Here is a 23357-nt window from a genome sequence, read left to right on the forward strand (position 1 = left end):
GCACAACTTTTGACCAGGGTCCATAGGGCTCAGGTCAAAAGTAGTGCACTATTTAGGGAATAGGGTGCCATTAGGGGCGCAGCTTAGAAATTCCTTTGTGCAGATGGCTCCTCGATCAACTGCAATATTCACAGTTGAGTATCAATATCAGTTGCTCGCTACCAAACAGCTGGCAAACGTGGTAGGGTGGCGGATGGGTAGCGGGCTTGGTAAATACTACATGATCCCGTGACCTCTGGATGTGCCTACATTGTCTTGTCACCGCTTAAATACAGCACTTGCTTGATTTGCAGCTCTCGTGCGGGGCCGTCTAATTTCTAGTTAGTGAGGCTGTGTTAGCTGCATGTTGTCCTTGTTGTATAGTGCTCATTATCACCCTTTATGAGCACTAAGGCACAGTGGTCATTATGGCCCATATAAAGGCTTCACAGAGCATTTGTAAAGCCTTCATAAGCACTACATAGATGATTCACTGAATATTTAAGTCGTACTACATATAGTGTGATAAGAATATCGCATAACCCATGATATACGAAGGCTTCATTTAGCCTTAAAACTTGTTTGTTTAAAGTAGGCTGCCTGTCATGATGAACTCAGTCACCTCAAGATACAGTGTTTTCGAAACACAGGCCCCTTCCCCATTCATTGCCATAGCAAGAGTAATACTCCGTGCCTACACACACTCCCACACTCTCTCGCTGTCACACAGCTCTGTCCCCGGTATGATTGACAGGCCCATTACACGAGTCGCCATTACTATATTGACTAATCAATCTATTCAATGTATTCCCTCATGGCAAAAAAAAAAAGGCAATCTATCTTTCGCATAAAATGTTGGAGGAGTGATTCGAAGGAGGAAAAGTGCAGGATTTCAATTGGTTGAATGGAGTAGCTAGATAATTGATGAGAGGAATCTACTTCAGGTGGTGTTTGGCCCAAAACATTGTTATCCTAACTTTCTCATCTAAAGAAATGAATGCAATATTAAACAGTGATGCATCGCATATGTCTTAACATGTATAATATTGCATGTACTTACTTAAAGAAGATACAACTCCAGAGTGGGGCAGTGGTCTAAGGCACTGTGTCTCAGTGCAAGAGGTGTCACTGCACTCCCTGGTTCGAATCCAGGCTGCTTCACATTCAGCTATGATTGGGAGTCACATAGGGCAGTGCACAATTGGCCTGGGGTAGGCTGTCATTGTAAATAAGAATCTGCTCTTTATTTAACTACGCAAGTCAGTTAAGGTTCAAATTTTTTTTTAAGTACTATGAATATACCTTTATCCCACAAAATATTAAAATCCAACAAGTACAGATCTCTTTCTTCCTCATCTTTGAGAACACAATGTACAAATCACCTCAAAATGTATGCAGAACAAAAACCTTCTCATTGATGGGGCGAAAAAATTTATACAATTACATACGCAGATATTATTTTTGACAATATCACAATATTATGTTTGTACTAGTCGGCTGTACCTGCACCAAAACTCCAGTATTTGTCCTTCTATAGCGTGTTCTCCATCTGCTTTTTAAATGGCGAGCCAATAAACTTTTTTGCACTTTTATTTCCTTGACTGATTAAAACTAGTTGTTTTCTAATGGCTCTCTGCAGCAGACATATAGTGAGCAATATGTTTGGAACATTAAATCACAATAAAATCTCAGTATCGAATCGCCATACATGTAGAATTGTGACAATCACAATAAATATTAGCACCAAAGTGTCGTAATGGGCCGAAACTTAAAGCTAATGTCAATCAGAACAAAAACACGATTTAGATTGTACGTGCAGGGCTCCTAATTCTGACCATGAAACAACCAGAGAACCCCTGAAACAACCAGAGAACCCTGAAACAACCAGAGACCCCTGACTCCCTGAAACAACCAGAGAACCCTGAAACAACCAGAGACCCCTGACTCCCTGAAACAACCAGAGAACCCTGAAACAACCAGAGACCCCTGACTCCCTGAAACAACCAGAGAACCCTGAAACAACCAGAGAACCCTGAAACAACCAGAGACCCCTGACTCCCTGAAACAACCAGAGACCCCTGAAACAACCAGAGACCCCTGAAACAACCAGAGACCCCTGAAACAACCATAGACCCCTGAAACAACCAGAGACCCCTGAAACAACCAGAGACCCCTGAAACAACCAGAGACCCCTGAAACCAGAGACCCCTGAAACAACCAGAGACCCCTGAAACCAGAGACCCCTGAAACCAGAGACCCCTGAAACAACCAGAGACCCCTGAAACAACCAGAGACCCCTGAAACAACCAGAGACCCCTGAAACAACCAGAGACCCCTGAAAAAACCAGAGACCCCTGAAAAAACCAGAGACCCCTGAAAAAACCAGAGACCCCTGAAACAACCAGAGACCCCTGAAACAACCAGAGACCCCTGAAACAACCAGAGACCCCTGACTCCCTGAAAAAAACAGAGACTCGGGGCTTAAGCAGAGGCTGTGCCTTCCTAGGAAATTGCATGAAAACAAAACAAACTAATATCCACTCTGCTCCAGGCTGAATCATACTTTTGAACATTGAGAGCTGGTAGTGCACCCCACTGGGACTGTGCCATAGTAATCAACGGACTATAGGGACAGTGTGCCGGTAGAGAGTGAATACCCATGATTGTGACCACTATCATTATTACGGTATTACTATTATTATTACCATCATAAACAGCATTATAGCCATCAGGAGCCTATCAGAAACTCTGCGTGAGGCTGCCGGGAACCTGTCGACGGATTTCAATTCAGCTCGAGGTGGCCTCTATGAAGAACAGCTGTAAGCTAACAATAAATCTGATATTTTAGTGGGGAGAACCTATGGATCTTATGAAAGTATTTTATGAAAATGCCTTCCCTACATGTTATAACTAAGGGGGAAAAAATGCCAATCCTAAGTAAACACTTAAAACCATGCAGTGTATAACATCACAGAGCTTTCTCTTTTCATAATTTATGATGCTGGACCACCATCAAGCCCGCTGTCAGTATGAGACAACAGGAACTTGCTATGTTTCAGTTCAAAGCTTGTACACTGATATTAGGGAGTCAGGAATGTCTAAAACAAATAAAACTACACTGATTTGGGGAAGCATTTGATAATGAGACAAACCAGAGGGTTAGTGCATTTCTCAATTAGTGTGCTCAGAAAATAGTCTTCATCATGTTGGTTTGTTTGTAAAAAACAAAACATCCCCTTTAGATACAATTAAAAACTGTTGCATAAACAACTCACCAAGACAGTCTGTTGTTGTTAAGTCACATAAAAAAAGACTGGATCGATCTTTCAAATAAACTTTGAGGAATCTCTTCGTTGTCTTCTTTGGAAACACTCTCGGTAGTTTAAAAAGGTGGACATGCTTTCAGTTTAATTTTGTTAGTTTGAGTAAATTGTTATTTAGATAGATTAGGATAAGAGGAGCTGTCAAAGTTGCATTATGCGAGAGTGAGTAACTCAGAGAAAATACATCTAGATTATCACAAGCACACTCTAGAGTGTGAACATTAATCGTTTACTGCATGCATTTAACAAAAAATGGATGCTACATTAACGGCGTCTAACCCACTGCCCGCCTAACATCCATAAATGGAAACAGCATTGAGTTTATTACATGCTGAAAACATAAAGACATGACATACTGTATGTGTCATGTTCTGACCTTAGTTCCTGAGTTGGGGTGGGTAGTCTATGCTCTTTTTTCTATGTGGTTATATTTCTGTGTTTGGCCTGGTATGGTTCTCAATCAGAGGCAGCTGTCGATCGTTTGTATCTGATTGAGAATCATACTTAGGTAGCCTGTTTTCCCCATTTTGGTTGTGGGTGTTTATTTTCTGTTTTAGTGTCTGTTCACCTTGCAGAACTGTTTCGTTTTCTCATCGTTGTTATTTTGTGTAGTGTTCAGTTTTAAATTAAAATATGACGAACACTTACCACACTGCATTTTGGTGCTCTTCTCCTTCACCAGACGAGAATCGTTACAGTATGAGGGTTGGGAGTGCATAGAGGTTGAAAAGTACAGACTACAGTGTCCAGGAGAGAACAATTACAGTGAAAGTAGCAGTTTTCAAACTCCCACCTCTCATTTTTCTTAATTACCGGGCAAATAGTCTCCCTCTTCTGCTTCATTAGCTCCTTTGTTGATCAGTTAGTAATGTCAAAGAGAATATAGAGGGACGGGGTAGTGAAGCGATGGGGAAAATATAATAAATTGTCTAGACCCCTTGCCTTTAGTCTCAGATCATTCACCTGTATTAGTGCCTAGGAAAGTCTCCTGAGTGCTGCGGCCTCTATAACTCAAAGTCCACCAGTCTGACAGATGAAGGCCTTGATAAAACAGGGTCAAAATCTTGTCCAGTCCTGCCAGATTTAAAGGCGTCGACAAGAGGGAAAGAGAGAGATCAGGCTTTCTTAGCTGACATGAAACAGGTTCTTCTAAGAGTGGAAAAATCCCTACATGCAGTTATTTTAAGATATTCTCAAATACAAATCTCCTCTTTTCATAAGTTGTCTTGACTTTTGGTCTAATTTAGGCAGAGCTTGATCACTTGGTCGCACTAAGATTTCACTCCTCTCTCCACCTTCCTCTCCCCCTCTCTCTTTCCCTCTCCACCATCCCACACGGTGCACTGAAATTGTTATTCCCAAGTCATTATCTTATTTGTGCGTCTCCACTCGGCTGTAAATCCTCCAGGTATTATGCAGGCCTACTTCTCCTCAAGTAGCTCCACTGCACTGAAGCTTCAGATGTCAATCACAAGCCTCCAACCGGTAAGCGAGAGAAGAGAGTCTTAAGGGCTAACGGAGGCAAGCGAGAGGCCTAAGAGAGTCCAGATGAGGGTCAGGCACTTCAGTTTTCAGGTTGCTATGGAAACGTCTGGAAATCGAGAACTTAATTCCACGTTTTTTTATTTGCCCCGTCCTTCGGTTTAAAGATAAAGCAGCGCTGGCAGGGGGTGTACAGAATCTGGAGTGCTAATTGGAACTTTGGTCAAGTTTGACAGAGGAGTGCCTTCAGAGAAAATGGGATCTCGAGCCGCAAGACCAGGGTGGCTATGAGGAAAATAATAAGTCTTACCTTGTCTTTGGACATGTTCATCAAACTCCTATTGGAAATATCAAGATACTCCTGCTTTACTAAACAATGAACCCAATCTTTCTGTTCTACACCTGGAAACACCCAGATTTAAGCCTATATAACATTCCACTACTAACATACTCTTAAACCTTACAGGCCCTGGACAAAAGTAGTTGACTATATAGGGAATAGGGTGACATTTGGGATGTAACCAGCCCTAGCTCTGTTCCCTGCCTCTACCAATCCCTCTGTGATTAGTGTATACACAGTCTCTGTGCACTGCATGAGAATTAGCTTTATGCTGTGGTAGTCGGTGCAGGCCCATCTGGTTGCATTAATCCTTCCTAGGTTAAGGTCAGTCGCATTACAACAATAGCAGCCTGCTAATAAGCAAGTCTAAAGATTTTTCTGGTGTCCAATATAATCCCGAAGTGCAAAGCAAAAGCGGTCGAGATTGTCAGTGAAACGACGTCAGAATTAATGGCGGCCGCCTTAGCACCTCGCCGCAATCTTCCATCTCGTCCCGCACATCTGAATCCAGCAATCACCGCGGTGTGGAATTAACGAGTGCATTAGAGTGGAGGACACAAGCAATTAGAGTCTGCTAAGGTTGTCGTGCAGGGATGCCAAAACAAGACATTAACCGGTGGTCATCCACCTCCAGCGTATCAACATCAGATAGGAACGGTGGCCTCAGAGGTTCTGAAAATTACATTTAAACGGTGTATGATGTTGACCTAACACAAGAGGATAAGACTATGCATTTGCCATTACTCTTATCAGCCCAGCTTAAGCTACTTGTTGTTCTCATGAATCATAATGATTCTATTTCTCTAGTGAGGCCTGGTTGTTAGCGAAGCACGGACAGAAAATTGAAAAAGTTTCAGGAAGGGAATAAAGCACATTGATTTGTGAGAGCAGAATAGCTTTGCATCATGAATACATGAGACCTGTATTGGTAGTAAGAACATGAGGGACTGTAGGTACCCACTTGAAGATATTTTAGATTCGGTCAGAAATTCATTAAAGATTTTCCCCAATAGCACAGTGTCTATTCTATTTCTCCTCACTGTTTACTTCCAATAAACAAACCAGGAAGCAAAACATTGCAGATCGTGTCCTTCCAGATAACACTTTCCGAAGTGTTTTTGATTATCATGGATTGAGGAAGTTGACACTTGATTTAGAAAGTGGCAATCCCATGGCGTGACCTGTTCAGTTCTGTCCGCAAACCTGGCTGAGAAGTCTTTCAGAGCATGCAACCGGAAAGACAATTTTTATATCAAGTGTCAAGTCATGCTACTGTGCAAAATGGTGGAAATCAAATGCACTTCCAAAAACACTATCTGCATTTGATTGAGTCCCTTCCATAGAGTTTGTTAGAACATTTTGGGAAGAAAACGGTTTGACATTAACCTATTTGCATCTGAATTCAGTATTTAGCTAAATTACATATCGAAGTTTAATATTACCTGACAATCCTTAATTCCCCTATCAACAGCTACACAATATCACTCATATTTTTCACTACAATATATGCTGGCTGAGATTAACAATAAGGCTGTTCACTTTACAAGACCTTTTAATGTCGACAGTCAAACACAAACTGTATTACAAACCAATATATATTTGTGTAAACTAGGAACATACTACATCAACAGTATTATTGTCAGATTAATTTCAGAGGAGATGTAAACATAAATGGACCCTGATCTAGATAATAAAGAGAACAGAGAACTGCTACAACCAGGCCTAAAACGAGAAGAAAAAAAATTACAAAGTTAGTGGCCTGTTTTTCATGGAAAGTACCAGATTGTCTTGAACATAATGTACTTTTCCTTTTTTGTCAATCAAGAATTGACTGTTTTCTTCAGGGACAGTTGCGATCTAAAAATGGACCGTACTTTTTTTTCTTCAGTGCAAGTAATTCAAATCCTGTGGGGGATTGAATCGGGTGTGCAGGGGAGTGTTTGTTGACTCTTTATGGAAGGCGGCTGGTAGCTCTCTGGATCGAGACGAGCCTTTCCCACAACCCAAACAACAGGGTCAGAGAAGTGAAGTATCACAATCAATGAATGACTGAAAACGCTGGGGCAAGCTTCACCAAACACACATACAAGATCTGGGATTAAATAGTATTTTGTTTTCTTTCAGATACTTTGAGGGTTTGTTTGAGACTTCCTGGAGTGCAAGATGTACGAGGATGACTTTTGGGACTATTCCATTGGTTCCTTTGCACCAGGCAAGCTTAGAAAAACACAGATCAAGAATATGAAAGAACACAAATTCTATTTGAACCCTAGGTCTGACATGTACACAAACATTCGCACAAAATATGTACACGAACAAGCCCATACCTCTACTCCCACTCGCACATACGAAAAAACACAAATGAAATTGAGACATATCAAGCAGCATTTTGTAACAGGTTCTTATATAATCGAATCAAACATATTGTGGACATTGTTCATGTAATTTTGACAAATATTGTGTGAGTACTTCACAATTGTAAGTTGTAGACCGACAAAGGGATGAATGACTGCCATACCACAGAGTATGACACATTTCTGCTTTATGTTACTTTCAATGTCAACATTTTACTCACAGAATCCTTCAATCTCAGTGGCATTGGAATCATTCTTGGCATTGGAATCCAAGAAACATTCATGGTCTCCTGTTGTTTCTCATGGGTTTATGTATGTGCTTCCCTGTTCCTCAGCAGACAAGAACACCCCTGCACATTGACCTGTACCCCTGCACATTAACCTGTACCCCTGCACATTAACCTGCACACTGACCTGCACCCCTGCACATTGACCTGCACCCCTGCACATTGACCTGCACACTGACCTGCACCCCTGCACACTGACCTGCACCCCTGCACACTGACCTGCACCCCTGCACACTGACCTGCAACCTGACCTGCACCCCTGCACACTGACCTGCACCCCTGCACACTGACCTGCAACCTGACCTGCACCCCTGCACATTAACCTGGTACCGGTACCACTTGTATAGAGCCTCATTGTTATTTTATTGTGTTAATATTTTTCCTTGAGTTAATTTACCAAATTTTTCATACTTTTTTTAAAGCTCTGTATTGTTGGTTAAGGGCTCATGAGTAAGCATTTTCACGGTAAGGTCTACAACGGTTGTATTCGGCGCATGTATGGTGTTCATGTTTCAACCATTTCTGCTGAGATTGAAAGAAATATAGACACCGTACATGTTGACGATGCATGCAAACCTATTGGTAAAACCAAAGACTGAGGCTGTCCTAATAGACACCGTACATGTTGACGATGCATGCAAACCTATTGGTAAAACCAAAGACTGAGGCTGTCCTAATAGACACCGTACATGTTGACGATGCATGCAAACCTATTGGTAAAACCAAAGCAACAGGATGCCAAATTTTACACAACAAAATAAAACAAATTAATACAACCATATCTGTAATAATGTGGCTGAAAATACAGCGCTAAAATGCTCCCACAGAGAGACTGAATGCTCATGTTAGTATAAACCAACACAGGCAACACGATACCCTGTACATTCATCATCAAGCAAATGGACCCTGGGCTAATAATGTAAAACAAACAGACGCGCTGCTAGGTTCATAATGAGACCCTGTTGGGCTACTAAGGCAAGCAACGGCTTGCTGTTCAACAGAGGAAAGTCACATAATGTATCAGTCAGGGATTTCATCTTAACACCTTGCTCATAGGTGAGAACATTAGGTGTATCATTTCAATGGTGATGGATAACAGTGCATTGAGTAGGTAAAAAGCATGTACAAAACATTAGGAACACCTTCCTAATATTGAGTTGTCAGCCTCAACTCGTCAGGGCATGGACTCTTCAAGGTGTCGAAAACATTCCACAGGGATGCTGACCCATGTTGACGCAAATGCTTTGCGCAGTTGTGTTAAGTTAGCTGGATGTCCTTTGGGTGGTGGACCATTCTTGATACACACAGAAAACTGTTGAGCGTGAAAAACCCAGCAGCGTAGCAATTCTTGACACACTCCAACCAGTGCAGCTGTCACCTACCACGATACCCTGATCAAAGACACACACAAAAAATTGTCTTGCCCATTCACTGTGAATGGCGCACACATACAATCAAGTCTCAATTATCTCAAGGCTTATAAATCCTCCTTTGACCTGTCTCCTCCCCTTCATCTACACTGAATGAAGTGGATTTAACAAGTTACATCAATAAGGGATGATGAGCTTTCACCTAGGAAAGAGCAGGTGTTCTTAATGTTTTGTACACTCAGTGTATACTATTGTTTACTAAAGTTTATTTTGAATATTTTCAACTATACAATGAACATTATTTCCATTACGTAGCTACTAGGCTATTTCCAGACGATTAATCTGGACATCTGATTGTGTGTGTAGACAATGCCACAGAACAACATTCAATAACATAATCCATGTCAGTGCAGAGCCCAGAGAGAAAATGTTCTGAATTTAGTCCAATCTATACCTAACTAAATGAGTCATGAGTTGGAAGCAAATGTGCCTTGTCAACCAGGGCCTGTATATATATAAAACATCTAGGACTGCTTATCTAGAATCAGTTTTGCCCTTTAGGTCATAGCAAATAAGATTACATATCCAAGACCCAAAGATCTTCATTTCCGGCGCCGACAGAGATGACCGCCTCGCTTCGCGTTCGTGGGAAACTATGCAGTACACAAGCATTTCGCTACACTCGCATTAACATCTGCTAACCATGTGTATGTGACCAATACAATTTGATTTGATTTGAAGATCATTGGCCAGACAGTGATCTGATATGAGCTTTAGCACCACTAATGTCCTCAGCACAGTATTGCAACACACTTCATTGTCCAACAATGGATTGTACCAGAATGGATAGAGTAACCAGACTATATATTCCATATTACTAAGTGTTTCAAACACATTTTGGATTAATTGTCACACACTATAATTGACTACATGTAGTAAGTATTACCCTAAGTGATTTTATATCTTTCAGTTTCATGAAAGGCAAATGCATAGAATGAGAAGAGTTGAAAACTACAATTACAAAAAAATATTTTAATTTCCATGTTTGTGAACGAGTAGAAGCACATTGTGATGAACGGTCTCTTCAGACCCATATTCCATTCCTTAAAATATTTCAGTTGTACGTACACTGCATATCTTGTCACAACTTATGAAAAGCAAACAGAATGCATTTCACAGCCTCCACAAAACAAGATTTATAAAACCAATTGATAGGTCTGGTAATTGCTGCCAGCTTGCTGCCACTTGAAAACAACTGACATGGTTTCTTTGGAACGCGTGAAGGTAAATATAAGCCTCTTTTAATGAGAACCAGGGTCACATTGAGCTTACACAAATGTTAAAATACCGATACATACAACTCATCCCTGTACGATTACTTTCTCTAGGTCTTAAGTTAAACATGACATTCATTCACAAAAGCCTATAGAATAATGTTAAACTACAGGAAATACACTACATGACCAAGAGTATGTGGACACCTGCTGATTGAACATTTCATACCAAAATCATGGGCATTAATATGGCGTTGGTCCCCCCTGTGCTGCTATAACAGCCTCCACTCTTCTGGGAATGCTTTCCACTAGAACATTGCTGCGGGGACTTGCTTCCCTTCAGCCACAAGAGCATTAGTAAGGATGGGCACTGATGTTGGGCGAATAGGCCTGGCTCGCAGGCGGCGTTCCAATTCATCCCAAAGGTGTTCGATGGGGTTGAGGTCAGGGCTCTGTGCAGGCCAGTCAAGTTCTTCCACACTGATCTCGACAAACCATTTCTGTATGGACCTCGCTTTGTACACGGGGGCATTGTCATACTGAAACAGGAAAGGGCCTTCCCCAAACTGTTGCCACAAAGTTGGAAGCACAGAATCGTCCAGAATGTCATTGTATGTTGTAGCGTTAAGATTTCCCTTCATTAAAACTAAGAGGCCTAGCCCAAACCATGAAAAACAGCCCCAGACCATTATTTCTCCTCCACCAAACTTTACAGTTGGCACTATGTATTGATGCAGTTAGCGTTCTCCTGGCAGTTTGGAACTTGGTAGTGAGTGTTGCAACCGAGGACAGACGATTTTTACACGCTACGAGCTTTAGAACTTGTCGGTCCCTTTCTGTGAGCTTGTGTGGTCTACCACTTTGCAGCTGAGCAGTTGTTGCTCCTAGGTGTTTCCACTTCACAATAACATCACTTTACATTTGACCGAGGCAACTCTAGCAGGGCAGAAATTTGACAAACTGAATTGTTGGAAAGGTGAAATTCTATGACAGTGCCACGTCATTTCAGGCCCCACCTCTTTCTAAAGTAATTTCAGTCTCTGCTTGTTTATCACAGTAATTTAAGTCTCCACCCCTTTCTATAGTCATTTCAGTCTCCACCCCCTGCTAGTCATTTCAGTCACTGTATTTGCTAATTAGAGTCTATCTTTAATTGGGCAGCCATGTTTGGAGACCTCTGTGGTAAGGCACAATGTCAAAAGAGAAACCATGCATGATACATTCAGCTTGAGTGAGTCCCAAGGAGAAGAGCACTGAGTCACAAGCTGATGACTGCCAACGACAAGTGAAAGTGGCTCTGCTAGACTCACTCCTAGTTAGTTGGTTAGTCAGTGTCTGTCAGTTGTAGTCTACAGGTACAGGTTATGCCATGAATGGAAACACACAGGCAGTTGAACATCTGAAGTCAAGCATTTGGTATTTCCTTTTCAAGAGAGAAAGAAACAGTATCTTAAATAATCCTCCTCACCTCGACCCCCCCACACCAAAAAATAAAAACACTTAACCAGCACTTGCATTTGAACCCCCCCCCCCCCCCCCCCTTCTAGCTCGGACTCTACTGATCGCTGCGTTGAGGAAAAATGCCTGTGATGTGTGGTTGTCCAGCTATTTTAAGATGAATGCACTAACTGTTAGTCGCTCTGGATAAGAACGTCTGATAAATTACTCAAATGTTTAAAAAAAAATATATATATATAGTATATATATATATAAAAAGAGAGGAGGAACCTCCAGCCCATTGGTTGAAGGATCATTTGTACACCGGTTTCACCCCAACGGCACTGAACTCGATCAAATTCTCCTCATTCTTCAGTGCCGTATTAACCTAGCGAGCAGGGACAGCGGTTCACTCCCTCAATTAAATGCTTGCTCTCACATAATTAACGGCTGTTTTGTCCACAGATCAATAAAGGGCATGTTCATTAAAAGTCCCTTTGCTTCCTCAAAGAACCCCTTGGCAAAGTTCTCTCATGGTACGCAGAGGAGGCACATGGCAGAAATTGCATTCGGGTTTTGTGTTTTTCAGTGCGTGTTTAGTTTTTTTCTCTGCGGAAAGAGACTAGCGGAAGTCAAAGAGAAAGAAAGGGGGAGAATGAAAGCTCGCTGGAGCTCAGTGTAAAGAGAAAGGGGCTTGAGGGATCGTATTAGATTGAATGCACTGCCATAAGAGAAGTAGAGTGGGTTTGGTTAACCTTGCTTGAGTAACATGGAGAAATAAGCCGGAATATTGGAGGGAGGGGTCCACACTTTCGACATAACACAGCTTTGCCTTTCTGTAAGACAACAGTAATGCTAGTGCTGCACACCATCAGTGTCTACAGATGCAAAAACAAAACACTTCTCTGTATCGTCTTTATGGATAGAAAATCCATAAAGGCAGCAGCACGCCTCCATTCAACACCCAGTCTGCCAGCCACCTGCCACAGATAACATGCACTGATTAAATGTATCGCACCACACAACCACGATCAATAGAGACTTTATACCCTTTAAACAATCGCCTCTGGTATTCGCTATGGTATAAGAGGATATTGTGAGAAGGTTTACAGGATTTGAACTTGCAAAGAGTATTGCAGTTTATTAATATTAACCATGTTAGAGCCCGAACATTACCTTGAAGATTTGAAATCATTATCAGAAGCAGAGTGTTTTCTTAAATGTGTGCCTCAGAAGTGCTGGTCATGCCCTGAGGATTATTGTATTGAATCATTTATCATCATTAATTACTGTATGTTATCAAGGGAAATATCTGCCCATTGATGCAGTGGTATTCTATATTAAATATCTTGAAATGCCTATATTACCTGTATCATTGTTATACACTGGAGTAAACAATTGCTGATTCATACAGTGGTGTCCTCTGCTTATAGTGAGCATAGCCACAGTAGTCAAGTGCTTGTCCTACACAAAATGTGATTACTGTATTTCTATTGTGGTCTGTTGCAGACAAATCTTGTATTGGGAAAGGGGGATACCTAGTCAGTTGTACAACTGAATGCATTCAACTGAAATGTGTCTTCCTCATTTAACTCAACCCCTCTGAATCAGAGAGGTGCGGAGGGCTGCCTTAATCAACATCCACATCTTCAGCGCCCGAGGAACAGTGGGTTAACTGCCTTGCTCATTGGAATAACAGATTTGTACCTTGTAATCTTAGGGATTCGATCCAGCAACCTTTCAGTTACTGGCCCAATGCGCTAACCACTAGCCTACCTGCCTATTGTTGTCGCTACCTTCTTGCCCAATAATGTTTGTAACATGTTTAGTTACCATGTTGTTGTCATGTTGTGTTGCTACCATGCTGTGTTGTCATGTGTTACTCCCATGCTATGTTGCTGTCTTAGGTCTCTCTTTATGTAGCGTTGTGTTTTCTCTCTTGTCGTGATGTGTGTTTTTGTCCTATATTTAATTTCTTTAATCCCAGCACCCGTTCCGTTAGGAGGCCTTTGCCTTTTGGTAGGCTGTCATTGTAAATAAGAATTTGTCCTTAAACTGACTTGCCTTAAATAAAGGTTAAATAAAATAAATAAACAATCTTAGTCTTTCTACGACAATACAGTGCATTTTGACTATCTGCACACTGCAATATTAAAACAGACTATGAGTACAATAAATCAGCTCTACTATTCAATCCAATTTTATGTCTCTGATCAAAGTTGCGCAATGGAAAACATTTAACTCAAACTGTGGACCATCAATGGGTAATATTCCATGGGAAACACAGGCCCGATCTTTTTTATTTCATTTCACCAAATTTAAAAAAACAAAATAATTTTAAAACATTCCACCCTTGTCAATGTATGGCATTTGGAGCTTCTCTAGGCAGTCTCCAGTTCTGCATTCACTCTCATCGCATAAACTAGTGTAAAATTTCCTTCTTACTGCTTCAGTGCTTTTCTCATATTCTGGGCACAGGATCAAAATAAGCTTCGTATTGTGTATGGGCCATGGTCAAACGTAGTGCACTTTATAGAAAACAGGCTGCCATTCGGGACGAATCCCTAAACTGCTTTGTAATCTGAGGTAATGTTGGCACCGTACATTCAATGCTAAAACTCCACCATATATAGGATATAGGATCTTAATTTGATCACTATTTTGTTAGAGAATTTTCCTGCACTGCAGGAAATGCAAACTTGTAGTGTATTCAACATTTAAAAAGGCTTCTAAAGTTTGTAATTTCCACAAAAAATGTCAGACTTGATTTGCCTTTATGAAAAATGTATCAACCCCTACAAAATAAATCCCACTAATTATAATCCACATAATAATTATAATTTCCTGTTACTACATGATTATTTTCCTGCTGTAGTTAACCGGCTCAAATTAAGATCCTACATCTGTTCACTTAAACCTGTAAATCTGTCCACCCGCCACAGACAGATTAAGTATCATAACCACTCTTAGTCTTCCCCTGGGTATAGTAACTAGTCTTGTGGATTATCATCACAACCCACACATTCAAAATGAAACTATTGCATTTACAGTTACTGCACTGATTTTAGAAAATGTATCTTTAGAGAATTTAAGCTAAATTAGGTATATAACCATTTCGAGTAACAACTGTACACAATGAAAGTATTACATTTAATTTTGAGAATTGTCGACTTTAGAGTATTTGAAACGTCTCTGCGTCAGAGATGACATTTACAGTACAGTACCTTCTAATTTTCAAAGTGTATGTGATGTGAAATTTAAGCTCAATGACAGCATATAACCATCTCAATCATCAAGAATAAGGACTGTAACAACTGTACATTGGTGTTATTTAGCAGACACTCTTATGCAGAGCAACTTACAGTATTGAAAGCATGCATTTTCGTACTAGTCCCCCATGTGAATGGAACCCACAACCCTGGCATTGCAAGGCCATGCTCTACCAACTGAGCTACACGGGAAACATACACAACAAGATATCTAACAATAGTAGCGCTGTACTATCCCTGGACTCGTCCATGGGGAAAAACAGCCTGGTACACTAACATTACCTCCACTGTTAACAGTTGTAGTGTGTGTTATTTTGGTTTTGAAATCAGAGCATTCGCTACACACAGCAGCACCGCTTACACTCAACTGGAGTAAGGCTGATGGATGAGGGGTAATGTCTTGTCATGCATTGAAACCAATGATACGCTAAGAATACTGTACTGTACCTCAGTGCCCTCTAAACCACAGTTCCACGTGATGGAAAACATTCTGTACATGATGCAACATCCCCCTTGGCTATGAAGCAAACTGCAGTACTATACCGTTATGACGACGCTGTTCCCTCACTGTGATAATGTGTCTCAGTACTATACCGTTATGACGACGCCGTTCCCTCACTGTGATAATGTGTCTCAGTACTATACCGTTATGACGACGCCGTTCCCTCACTGTGATAATGTGTCTCAGTACTATACCGTTATGACGACGCCGTTCCCTCACTGTGATAATGTGTCTCAGTACTATACCGTTATGACGACGCCGTTCCCTCACTGTGATAATGTGTCTCAGTACTATACCGTTATGACGACGCCGTTCCCTCACTGTGATAATGTGTCTCAGTACAATACCGTTATGACGACGCCGTTCCCTCACTGTGATAATGTGTCTCAGTACAATACCGTTATGACGATGCCGTTCCCTCACTGTGATAATGTGTCTCAGTACAATACCGTTATGACGACGCCGTTCCCTCACTGTGATAATGTGTCTCAGTACTATACCGTTATGACGATGCCCCTCCCTCACTGTGATAATGTGTCTCAGTACTATACCGTTATGACGATGCCCCTCCCTCACTGTGATAATGTGTCTCAGTACAATACCGTTATGACGATGCCGTTCCCTCACTGTGATAATGTGTCTCAGTACAATACCGTTATGACGACGCCGTTCCCTCACTGTGATAATGTGTCTCAGTACAATACCGTTATGACGACGCTGTTCCCTCACTGTGATAATGTGTCTCAGTACTATACCGTTATGACGATGCTGTTCCCTCACTGTGATAATGTGTCTCAGTACTATACCGTTATGACGATGCTGTTCCCTCACTGTGATAATGTGTCTCAGTGACAGCACAGGACAACAATAAGACAAAATGCACTGTAAAATATGCTCTCATGGTAGAAAGCCTTACACTAGATATGAGGACAAACTCCAGTAGTTGTCATGAAAATCGTATTACTGGGGCCGTAAAGGAAAGAAACAGAGGAGAGAATAACATGTAGGGCTTATGTTAAGTCCTGACATGTCAATGTGGAAAGGATATATCTGGTAAAAGCCTGTAGTGCTATGGACTTAAATGTACTATATTATAGCCCTTAAATTACCATTCACCAGAAACAACTGAGAGGTGTTAAAAGGGATTTGGGTATTACTTGAACAAGTGACAGAGACGAGAGAGAAAGCCATACACATTACATCCACTGTTGTGTCAACACAAACACATGAAGACGGTAAACACATAACACATAGCGAGACCTAGTTCGTACACCATACCCTGTCTGGAAGACATTTTGGGCTGGAGAAGCCCTTGCGACACACAATAGCCACGTCGCCCGGATCCATCTGATTATGGTATACATCAAATTACTGAAAAGGCAGATGCTGTAAACAAGTTCACACACTGTAATCTGGAGAGATTGGGTTCTTTATCTGGGCGTTACCTCTTATATCAAAGACACTGACACAGACATATTAAATTGGGGAGGTCCATAAGGTCTATAATCATGTGAGTCAGCAGATTTTGGTTGCATGTTAATCCAGAGCATTGGGAACACACGAGGACAGAATTGGGAGAATTGCTTTAGCGACAAGAGCAGGATTTTCTCTTAATCTACTCCCGGTTTATTATGGTAATCAGGATTTGATTACCGTGCGTGCTGCCGTTTCCTTTCGTATGTAAATATGGTGTGAAGTATAATTGATTAATCATCTATCACATAATAATAATTTAATTTGTAGAGCGCATTTTCCACACTCAATGCGCATGTCTAAATGTTTTTATTTATCCCAAACATACTGCTTTAACATTCCAATCTCTTTAAAGAATGTGCTTATGATAAAGACCCTGTTGGGGAAATTGAAATCATTTGGATTTCTATGTACATTGATTGCATACTTATATAGTAGTTAATTGGGGTCTGTTGACGAAGATGTATAATAAACATTTGTATTCCAGCACAGTTGGTTGAGAAGGTTTGAATCTTAACGCCTGAGGATTATTTTTCTCAGACGGGGGTGGGGGGCTGCAGCACCCTCAGCAAGCCTACTTCCTGCGGCTATGGCCAGTGATTTCCTTTAAGCACAGTAAACCAACAAAACTAAAGCTGAATGTGCTGGAAAACCCTGTTTTTGGTTGTGGTACTCATTTGAATCTCCTGATTATTATATTATCAACACCAAATTTGACTTAAAACACGTTTTTTGGGGATGTAATATGTACATGTTAAGGTATACAGGAACATATATCACGAGGAGGTGTGATATATGGCCAATATACCACGGCTAATGGCTGTTCTAATGCACAACACAATGCAGAGTGCCTGGATACAGCCCTTAGCCGTGGTATATTGGCCATATATCACAAACCCCCGAGGTGCCTTATTGCGATTATAAACTGGTTACCAATGTAATAAGAGCAGTAAAAATACATGTTTTGTCATACCGTGGTAAACGGTCTGATATACCACGGCTGTCAGCCAATCAGCATTCAGGGCTCGAACCACCCAGTTTATAATAAAGTATTTGATAATGGTTTATAAGCAGGATATAAGTACAAATCCAAATGAAGTATTAGCTACGTAAATGTGTGCTCATACCATAGTCACCTGACCTTGTTGGTTTCTTTAGAATGATATACTCTTCAGGTATTCTGGTCCTTCTCAATATTCCACCCTTTCTTCCACTCTATCCATCTGCCCCACAGACCTGCAACAAAGGAGGAACAGGAGTCTACTTAATTGTTTTCCAAGTTAAGATAAATTAATTTCCAAGAGGTACATCTAACGGCAGGGAGGGGAGGTAATTTGCTAATGGAATGGAGAAAAATGGTGGGACCATTTCCCTCGCGGATGAAAAGTGAGGCCACCCTCACACTGTCTGGAAGTTAAGGCAAGAGCTAAAGTGGTTTTATAAAACAGAGTCATTAACTGTCATCCTCTACTCTCAGGTCGGGGGGGGTAAGAAGGCACCACTTTGTTCGGGGCGAGAGCACATTCAATAACCCACAGACATTTATTTAATTACCGTCCTCCCCACTCCCCCACCCCGAAGGTAGGGTACAGGATCCCCCGAGACGGTGCCATGTCTATTTAAACTCTTTTAATTACATTTTAACTCCCGTCTAATCACACAAACTTTGTTCCTGACAACGTACTTACGAAGAGATACATCCTGCATCTACCCCACAGCAGTCAGCCAGTGGGCCAAGACACGTGTTATTAACTCTGTCATTACGGGTTGGGTGTGAAGTTGGCCCCTTGCTAATAGCCTGTCTGTTGTGCTGCTTGGTGTGCTTCAGCAAGTAGATAGGTGGCTTGGTCAAAGAAGATTAACCATTGATTAAAATTAGGGTGATTTTCTCTGTTTACCTGGAAACCCACATTTGATCCAGAATTGATAGGTGAATAAAAGTGAATGTGATATAACAAAAAAAAGAGATCATTTCAAAAGACTATTTTATTTTATTACAAAGGAACAATGTTGGCTCTCGTACTTGTACCTTTCGTTTGGCATCAGAAAGCGATACGCAGTGGGGTACAGCTATGGTAAATCAATGCTTGAGGCTCACACAAAAACAAATACTACTCGCACGGCATATACTGTACGTAGGATGTTAAATTTGATCACTCTTTTGTTGCTGAGAGTTTTGCAGATGAGCTTCATGATTTATAGAAATTCACTAACACACGGTTATATTAACAGTATTGTACTTTTCATTAAGCTTAATTTTGGCCAGCTAATAGCCTAACCACTCATCAGCAACATTATGGACTAAATGTTCAAATTTTGCTGCGACAATACTGGTCAAATTAAGATCCTACACTTACTTGTAAAGCACAGTGTTTGTACACATTGCATCAAATAACAAAGCAACACTACAGAAATGGTGACTCTGACTTGGACTCTGACTTGTGTACTTTGGTGAAAACAAACCTACAAGATAACTGTCGTTGAGCACTAACATAAGCCCTTGAGGAGGCGCTCAAGCACACAGCTCACCTGATCAAACACTTCAGTGTACGGAGAGATTGTTTCCTCAGGCCTCTGACAGTTCCCTGCGTCGCTCCAGTTGTGCTTAAACAGATCCACCACGTCACGGGGCGTCTAAACACATCACCCTAAGGTGGAATGACATCCTCTTCACACAGTTAACAAAAAAATTATACTTTGATTTATCTCCGTCAATTTGTTTTTGTAGGCATTGAAAGCTTTCACACTGCAGCCTTGGAGGTGTGGCGCCAATTTAGAGCGCCAACAAATAAGTAGCACGGTGGTATTATGTTGAAACACGGAGCCTAAGACGTAGGATACTGATTTATTCTCTTAGAACAATAGTATAACTAACACCAATCATGTTGTCTTTCACCTGGAGTTGACCTTACTGAGCATACAGTAGGAAGAGAAATGGATAGCTTTTCTCAAGTTCCTTGAGAAACAGTTGTACTGTAAACCCTTAAATCGAGCACAGAGGTCAAAAACTATTCAACTTGTGCCGGAAAAGACAAATGAAAGCGCGTGCTTTTATAAATCATCTTTAAACTGCTACTCTGTCTGTGTCTCAGACGATCCTACTGTATCTAAAAGAGGAGTCTGTGTCGTTATAGTCTAGGGGATCCGGTGTAGGGTGAAGTTAACCCTAGAAACTGATCTTGGGTCAGTTTTGCATTTCCCCCACTAATGGTTAAGGTTAGGTTTGGGAGAAGACAACCTGATCCTAAATCTATACCTACGGGAAACTTCACGCCAGAGTAGTGGAATCCAGGGGCATTGTGCAGCCCTGCAGTTATGTCATCACAAAGGAAGACCTGTTCATAGATTAATACCTGATATTGACAATAGACTAATGCAGGTAGGACACTGTGCCAGTTGGCAAACCAATGCACGCATGAAAGACTTCTAGGAAAAAGGCTCCAGAACACATGGACACAATATTATTTTCTACCTCTTTGACCTAAAAATACCCTTGATACAAAATCCAAATAACTTATATTTTTGTACAAGTCAACAATAAAAGCAGATGAAAGTTTAACTTTAGTGTGTCTTTACTTTTTGTCTCTACTTTTGGAAATAAGAATCATATCTCCCATGTGCTGACCAGCTACTCAACTTCATGCTGAATGTTCAAATCAGCACTGATCAGTACCACCACTCTCAAATCCAGGGACCTGCCCCTTCCAAAAGTCCACCCGTATTTACACGTTGGCTGCACAGGATGCCCTGAATGACAAGAGGTATCTGACAATGTTTTCAATGTTTTTTTATATATATTTATTTTTTACATGTTATCAGTGTAATTTAACCCTTATCCATTTTTCCAGCAGACGTTTTAACAGTCTGTCACAAGTATTTGTGTTGCTCTCAATACTCTTACTTTGCATCATCCATATAATCATAAGTGTGTGATTTTGAGGCTCATTGATGGTTTAGAGTCTTACCACCAGTAGAGACGTGTATTCCATATGACAGTTCACCATTAACAAACAGAAAGCCCACCATTTTTAAAAAAACATTTTAGTCATTTAGCAGATGCTCTTATCCAGAGTCACTTACAGGAGCAATTAGGGTTAGATGCCTGGCTCAAAGGTACAGAGAGATTTTCACCTAGCCGGCTCAGGATTCGTACCAGCAACCTTTTGGTTACTGGCCCAACGCTTTTAACCGCTAGGCTACCTGTCGCTCTTCTCTATCAGTCAGTCGAGCCATTCCAAGCCAAACTCTAAAATAACAGTGGATAAGCACCCTACCCCCAATCACCAACCATCCTGTTCAAGCGCTCAACTATACCTAAACATGGAAGCCTTTTCCAGGTCTACCCAAGTGCCAGCTTTAGGTGACATCTGACGCAGGCACATGAGGCCCATCTAATCTGTTAATCACAGAAGTAACTACATGGCTGCTGGCTAGGATTGTCTGCACTGAAACGATATGATCCTGGCCCCCACCCCTCCTGAGTCCCTAGCAAAGCCCTGTGTATCTGGGGGTTTTAGACAGATCAGGGTGGAACAGCAGCCACCCGCTTTAATGTGTCTTCCTGAGGTGCTGTTTCAGAAGCCTGCTGCAGAGCTGGATAAACGCACACAGCCTAACCACAATCCCACGGCCTAGGGCTTCCTCAGCCACACTCAGTCTGTACCCCTCCCCTCCTTCCCTTTCTTCTCTTCTTCACTCTATCCATATTTTCCTCTCTCCTGACTCCTCACTGCCTTGATAAAGGCTGTTGGCCATCCTCCCCTAGCTGGCACGGAGGAGACGGAAGGGGCTATAGAGTATAGCTGATGCAGATTCATTGCATCACCCAAACCCCACCACTCTTTACAGTCTACTCACCATATAACACAGTCAAGATGGTCATTCATATCTTGCAAGATTTTATTAGTTACCTGAAATGTATTTGCTAGCTAAAGTGCAAACACAAGGTCCATCTTGTGCAGGTGTGTGTGTGAGTGAGTGAGTGAGTGAGTGAGTGAGTGAGTATCTATTTATGTGGATTGAACCCCCCCTTATCAAAAGAAGTCTGGGACCTTAAGAACTTTTTCTCAACAATGAACCTTCTTCAGCAGAACTTTATGCTTTGTTCCCACATTGAAATATGTTCGATATTGATGGCTAGTTAACCTCAACATGTTCTAATGAAAGACAGACATGACAGTTCTGACAGTGCATTACCTTGATGTTTTGGCGGTTTGAGATTTGGAGAACTATTAAAAAAACTGTTTGAAAACAGGTCTACAGCAGACGCTTTAAGTGAGACTAGCAGGGAAGCCACCTCACAAGTGTCTAAGCAAAGCTTTCAGACCAAACGCATCCCTATCTCCAGTAAATACCGCTTCAAAAGCCAGTTTAGAAAAAAAAACATCTCACTCAATCAAGCTTTTCAATCAACATTCTTGCATGTAAAGTATAACACTGTGTGAGAACACTTTACGAGGTCACCCAAGGCATTGCCAGACAGGAGTAGGCACCAACCAAAGAGAAAACGGATTCAGTGATATCAATATTATTTTATGAACTGAAGGTCCAAAAGAGAAAAAGCTCCTGCAAATTCAATCAGCAGTGTACAGATGTAGGATCTTAATTTGAACACCCTGTGCAGGAGAACTTTCCTGCAATGCAGGAAATGTAATATATTATATTATATTATATTATATTTGAGGTTTAAAAAGGCTTCTGAAGTTTGTCATTTCCACTTTGAAATTTCGGACTTGATTTTCCCTTTTGAGAAACGTATCAACACGTACAAAAATGTCCATTAATTATAATCCACAAAATAATTCACATTTCCTGTTGCTGCATGATTATTTTCCTGCTGTACACTCTTAGAGAAAAAACGGTATTCAGCTGTCCCCATAGGAGATCCCTTTTTGGTTCGAGGTAGAACCCTTTTTTTCCTAAGACTGTAGTAAACTGGCTCAAATTAAGATCCTACATCTGTAGGTACTGTGCACATCAAAGAGACCGGCAAACTGAAGTAAAAGGCCAAGAGATTTAAATCTTCCCAACTTCAAACATCTCCTTATTTTCATAAAATTCTTCCAACACACAGATGAATGGAAAAATGTGATGAAAAAAAACCCACATTATTTACCACAGAGCTGTGAAGAGAAAGAAAACAAATTCCCTTGTCCTTTCAAATAGCACACCGAGATCTCATCAGCAGAAGGACACAGAAATAAAACATGGGTAGTACAACATGACAGTATCTCGTACAGAGAGGATAATGCTTCACATTAGCGTGCT

At 41.2% G+C, this 23357-nt stretch overlaps 1 protein-coding gene across 5 annotated transcripts in view; it reads right to left on the reverse strand.

The window, feature by feature from the left end:
* LOC129815701 (cadherin-22-like) overlaps window positions 1-23357 on the reverse strand; it is a 265152-nt gene that overhangs the window by 174918 nt on the left and 66877 nt on the right. For 3 of the 5 annotated variants that reach the window (XM_055869741.1, XM_055869745.1, XM_055869743.1), the window contains exon 2: window positions 18218-18326. The exons of 1 other annotated variant lie outside the window; for it this stretch is intronic. The gene's annotated coding sequence lies outside the window, so the exon portion shown is untranslated. The remainder of the gene's footprint in view (window positions 1-18217; window positions 18327-23357) is intronic. One more of the 5 variants, XM_055869742.1, reaches the window with a different exon arrangement.

This window comes from Salvelinus fontinalis, chromosome 18, assembly GCF_029448725.1.
Source record: "Salvelinus fontinalis isolate EN_2023a chromosome 18, ASM2944872v1, whole genome shotgun sequence".
NCBI lineage: Eukaryota > Metazoa > Chordata > Actinopteri > Salmoniformes > Salmonidae > Salvelinus > Salvelinus fontinalis.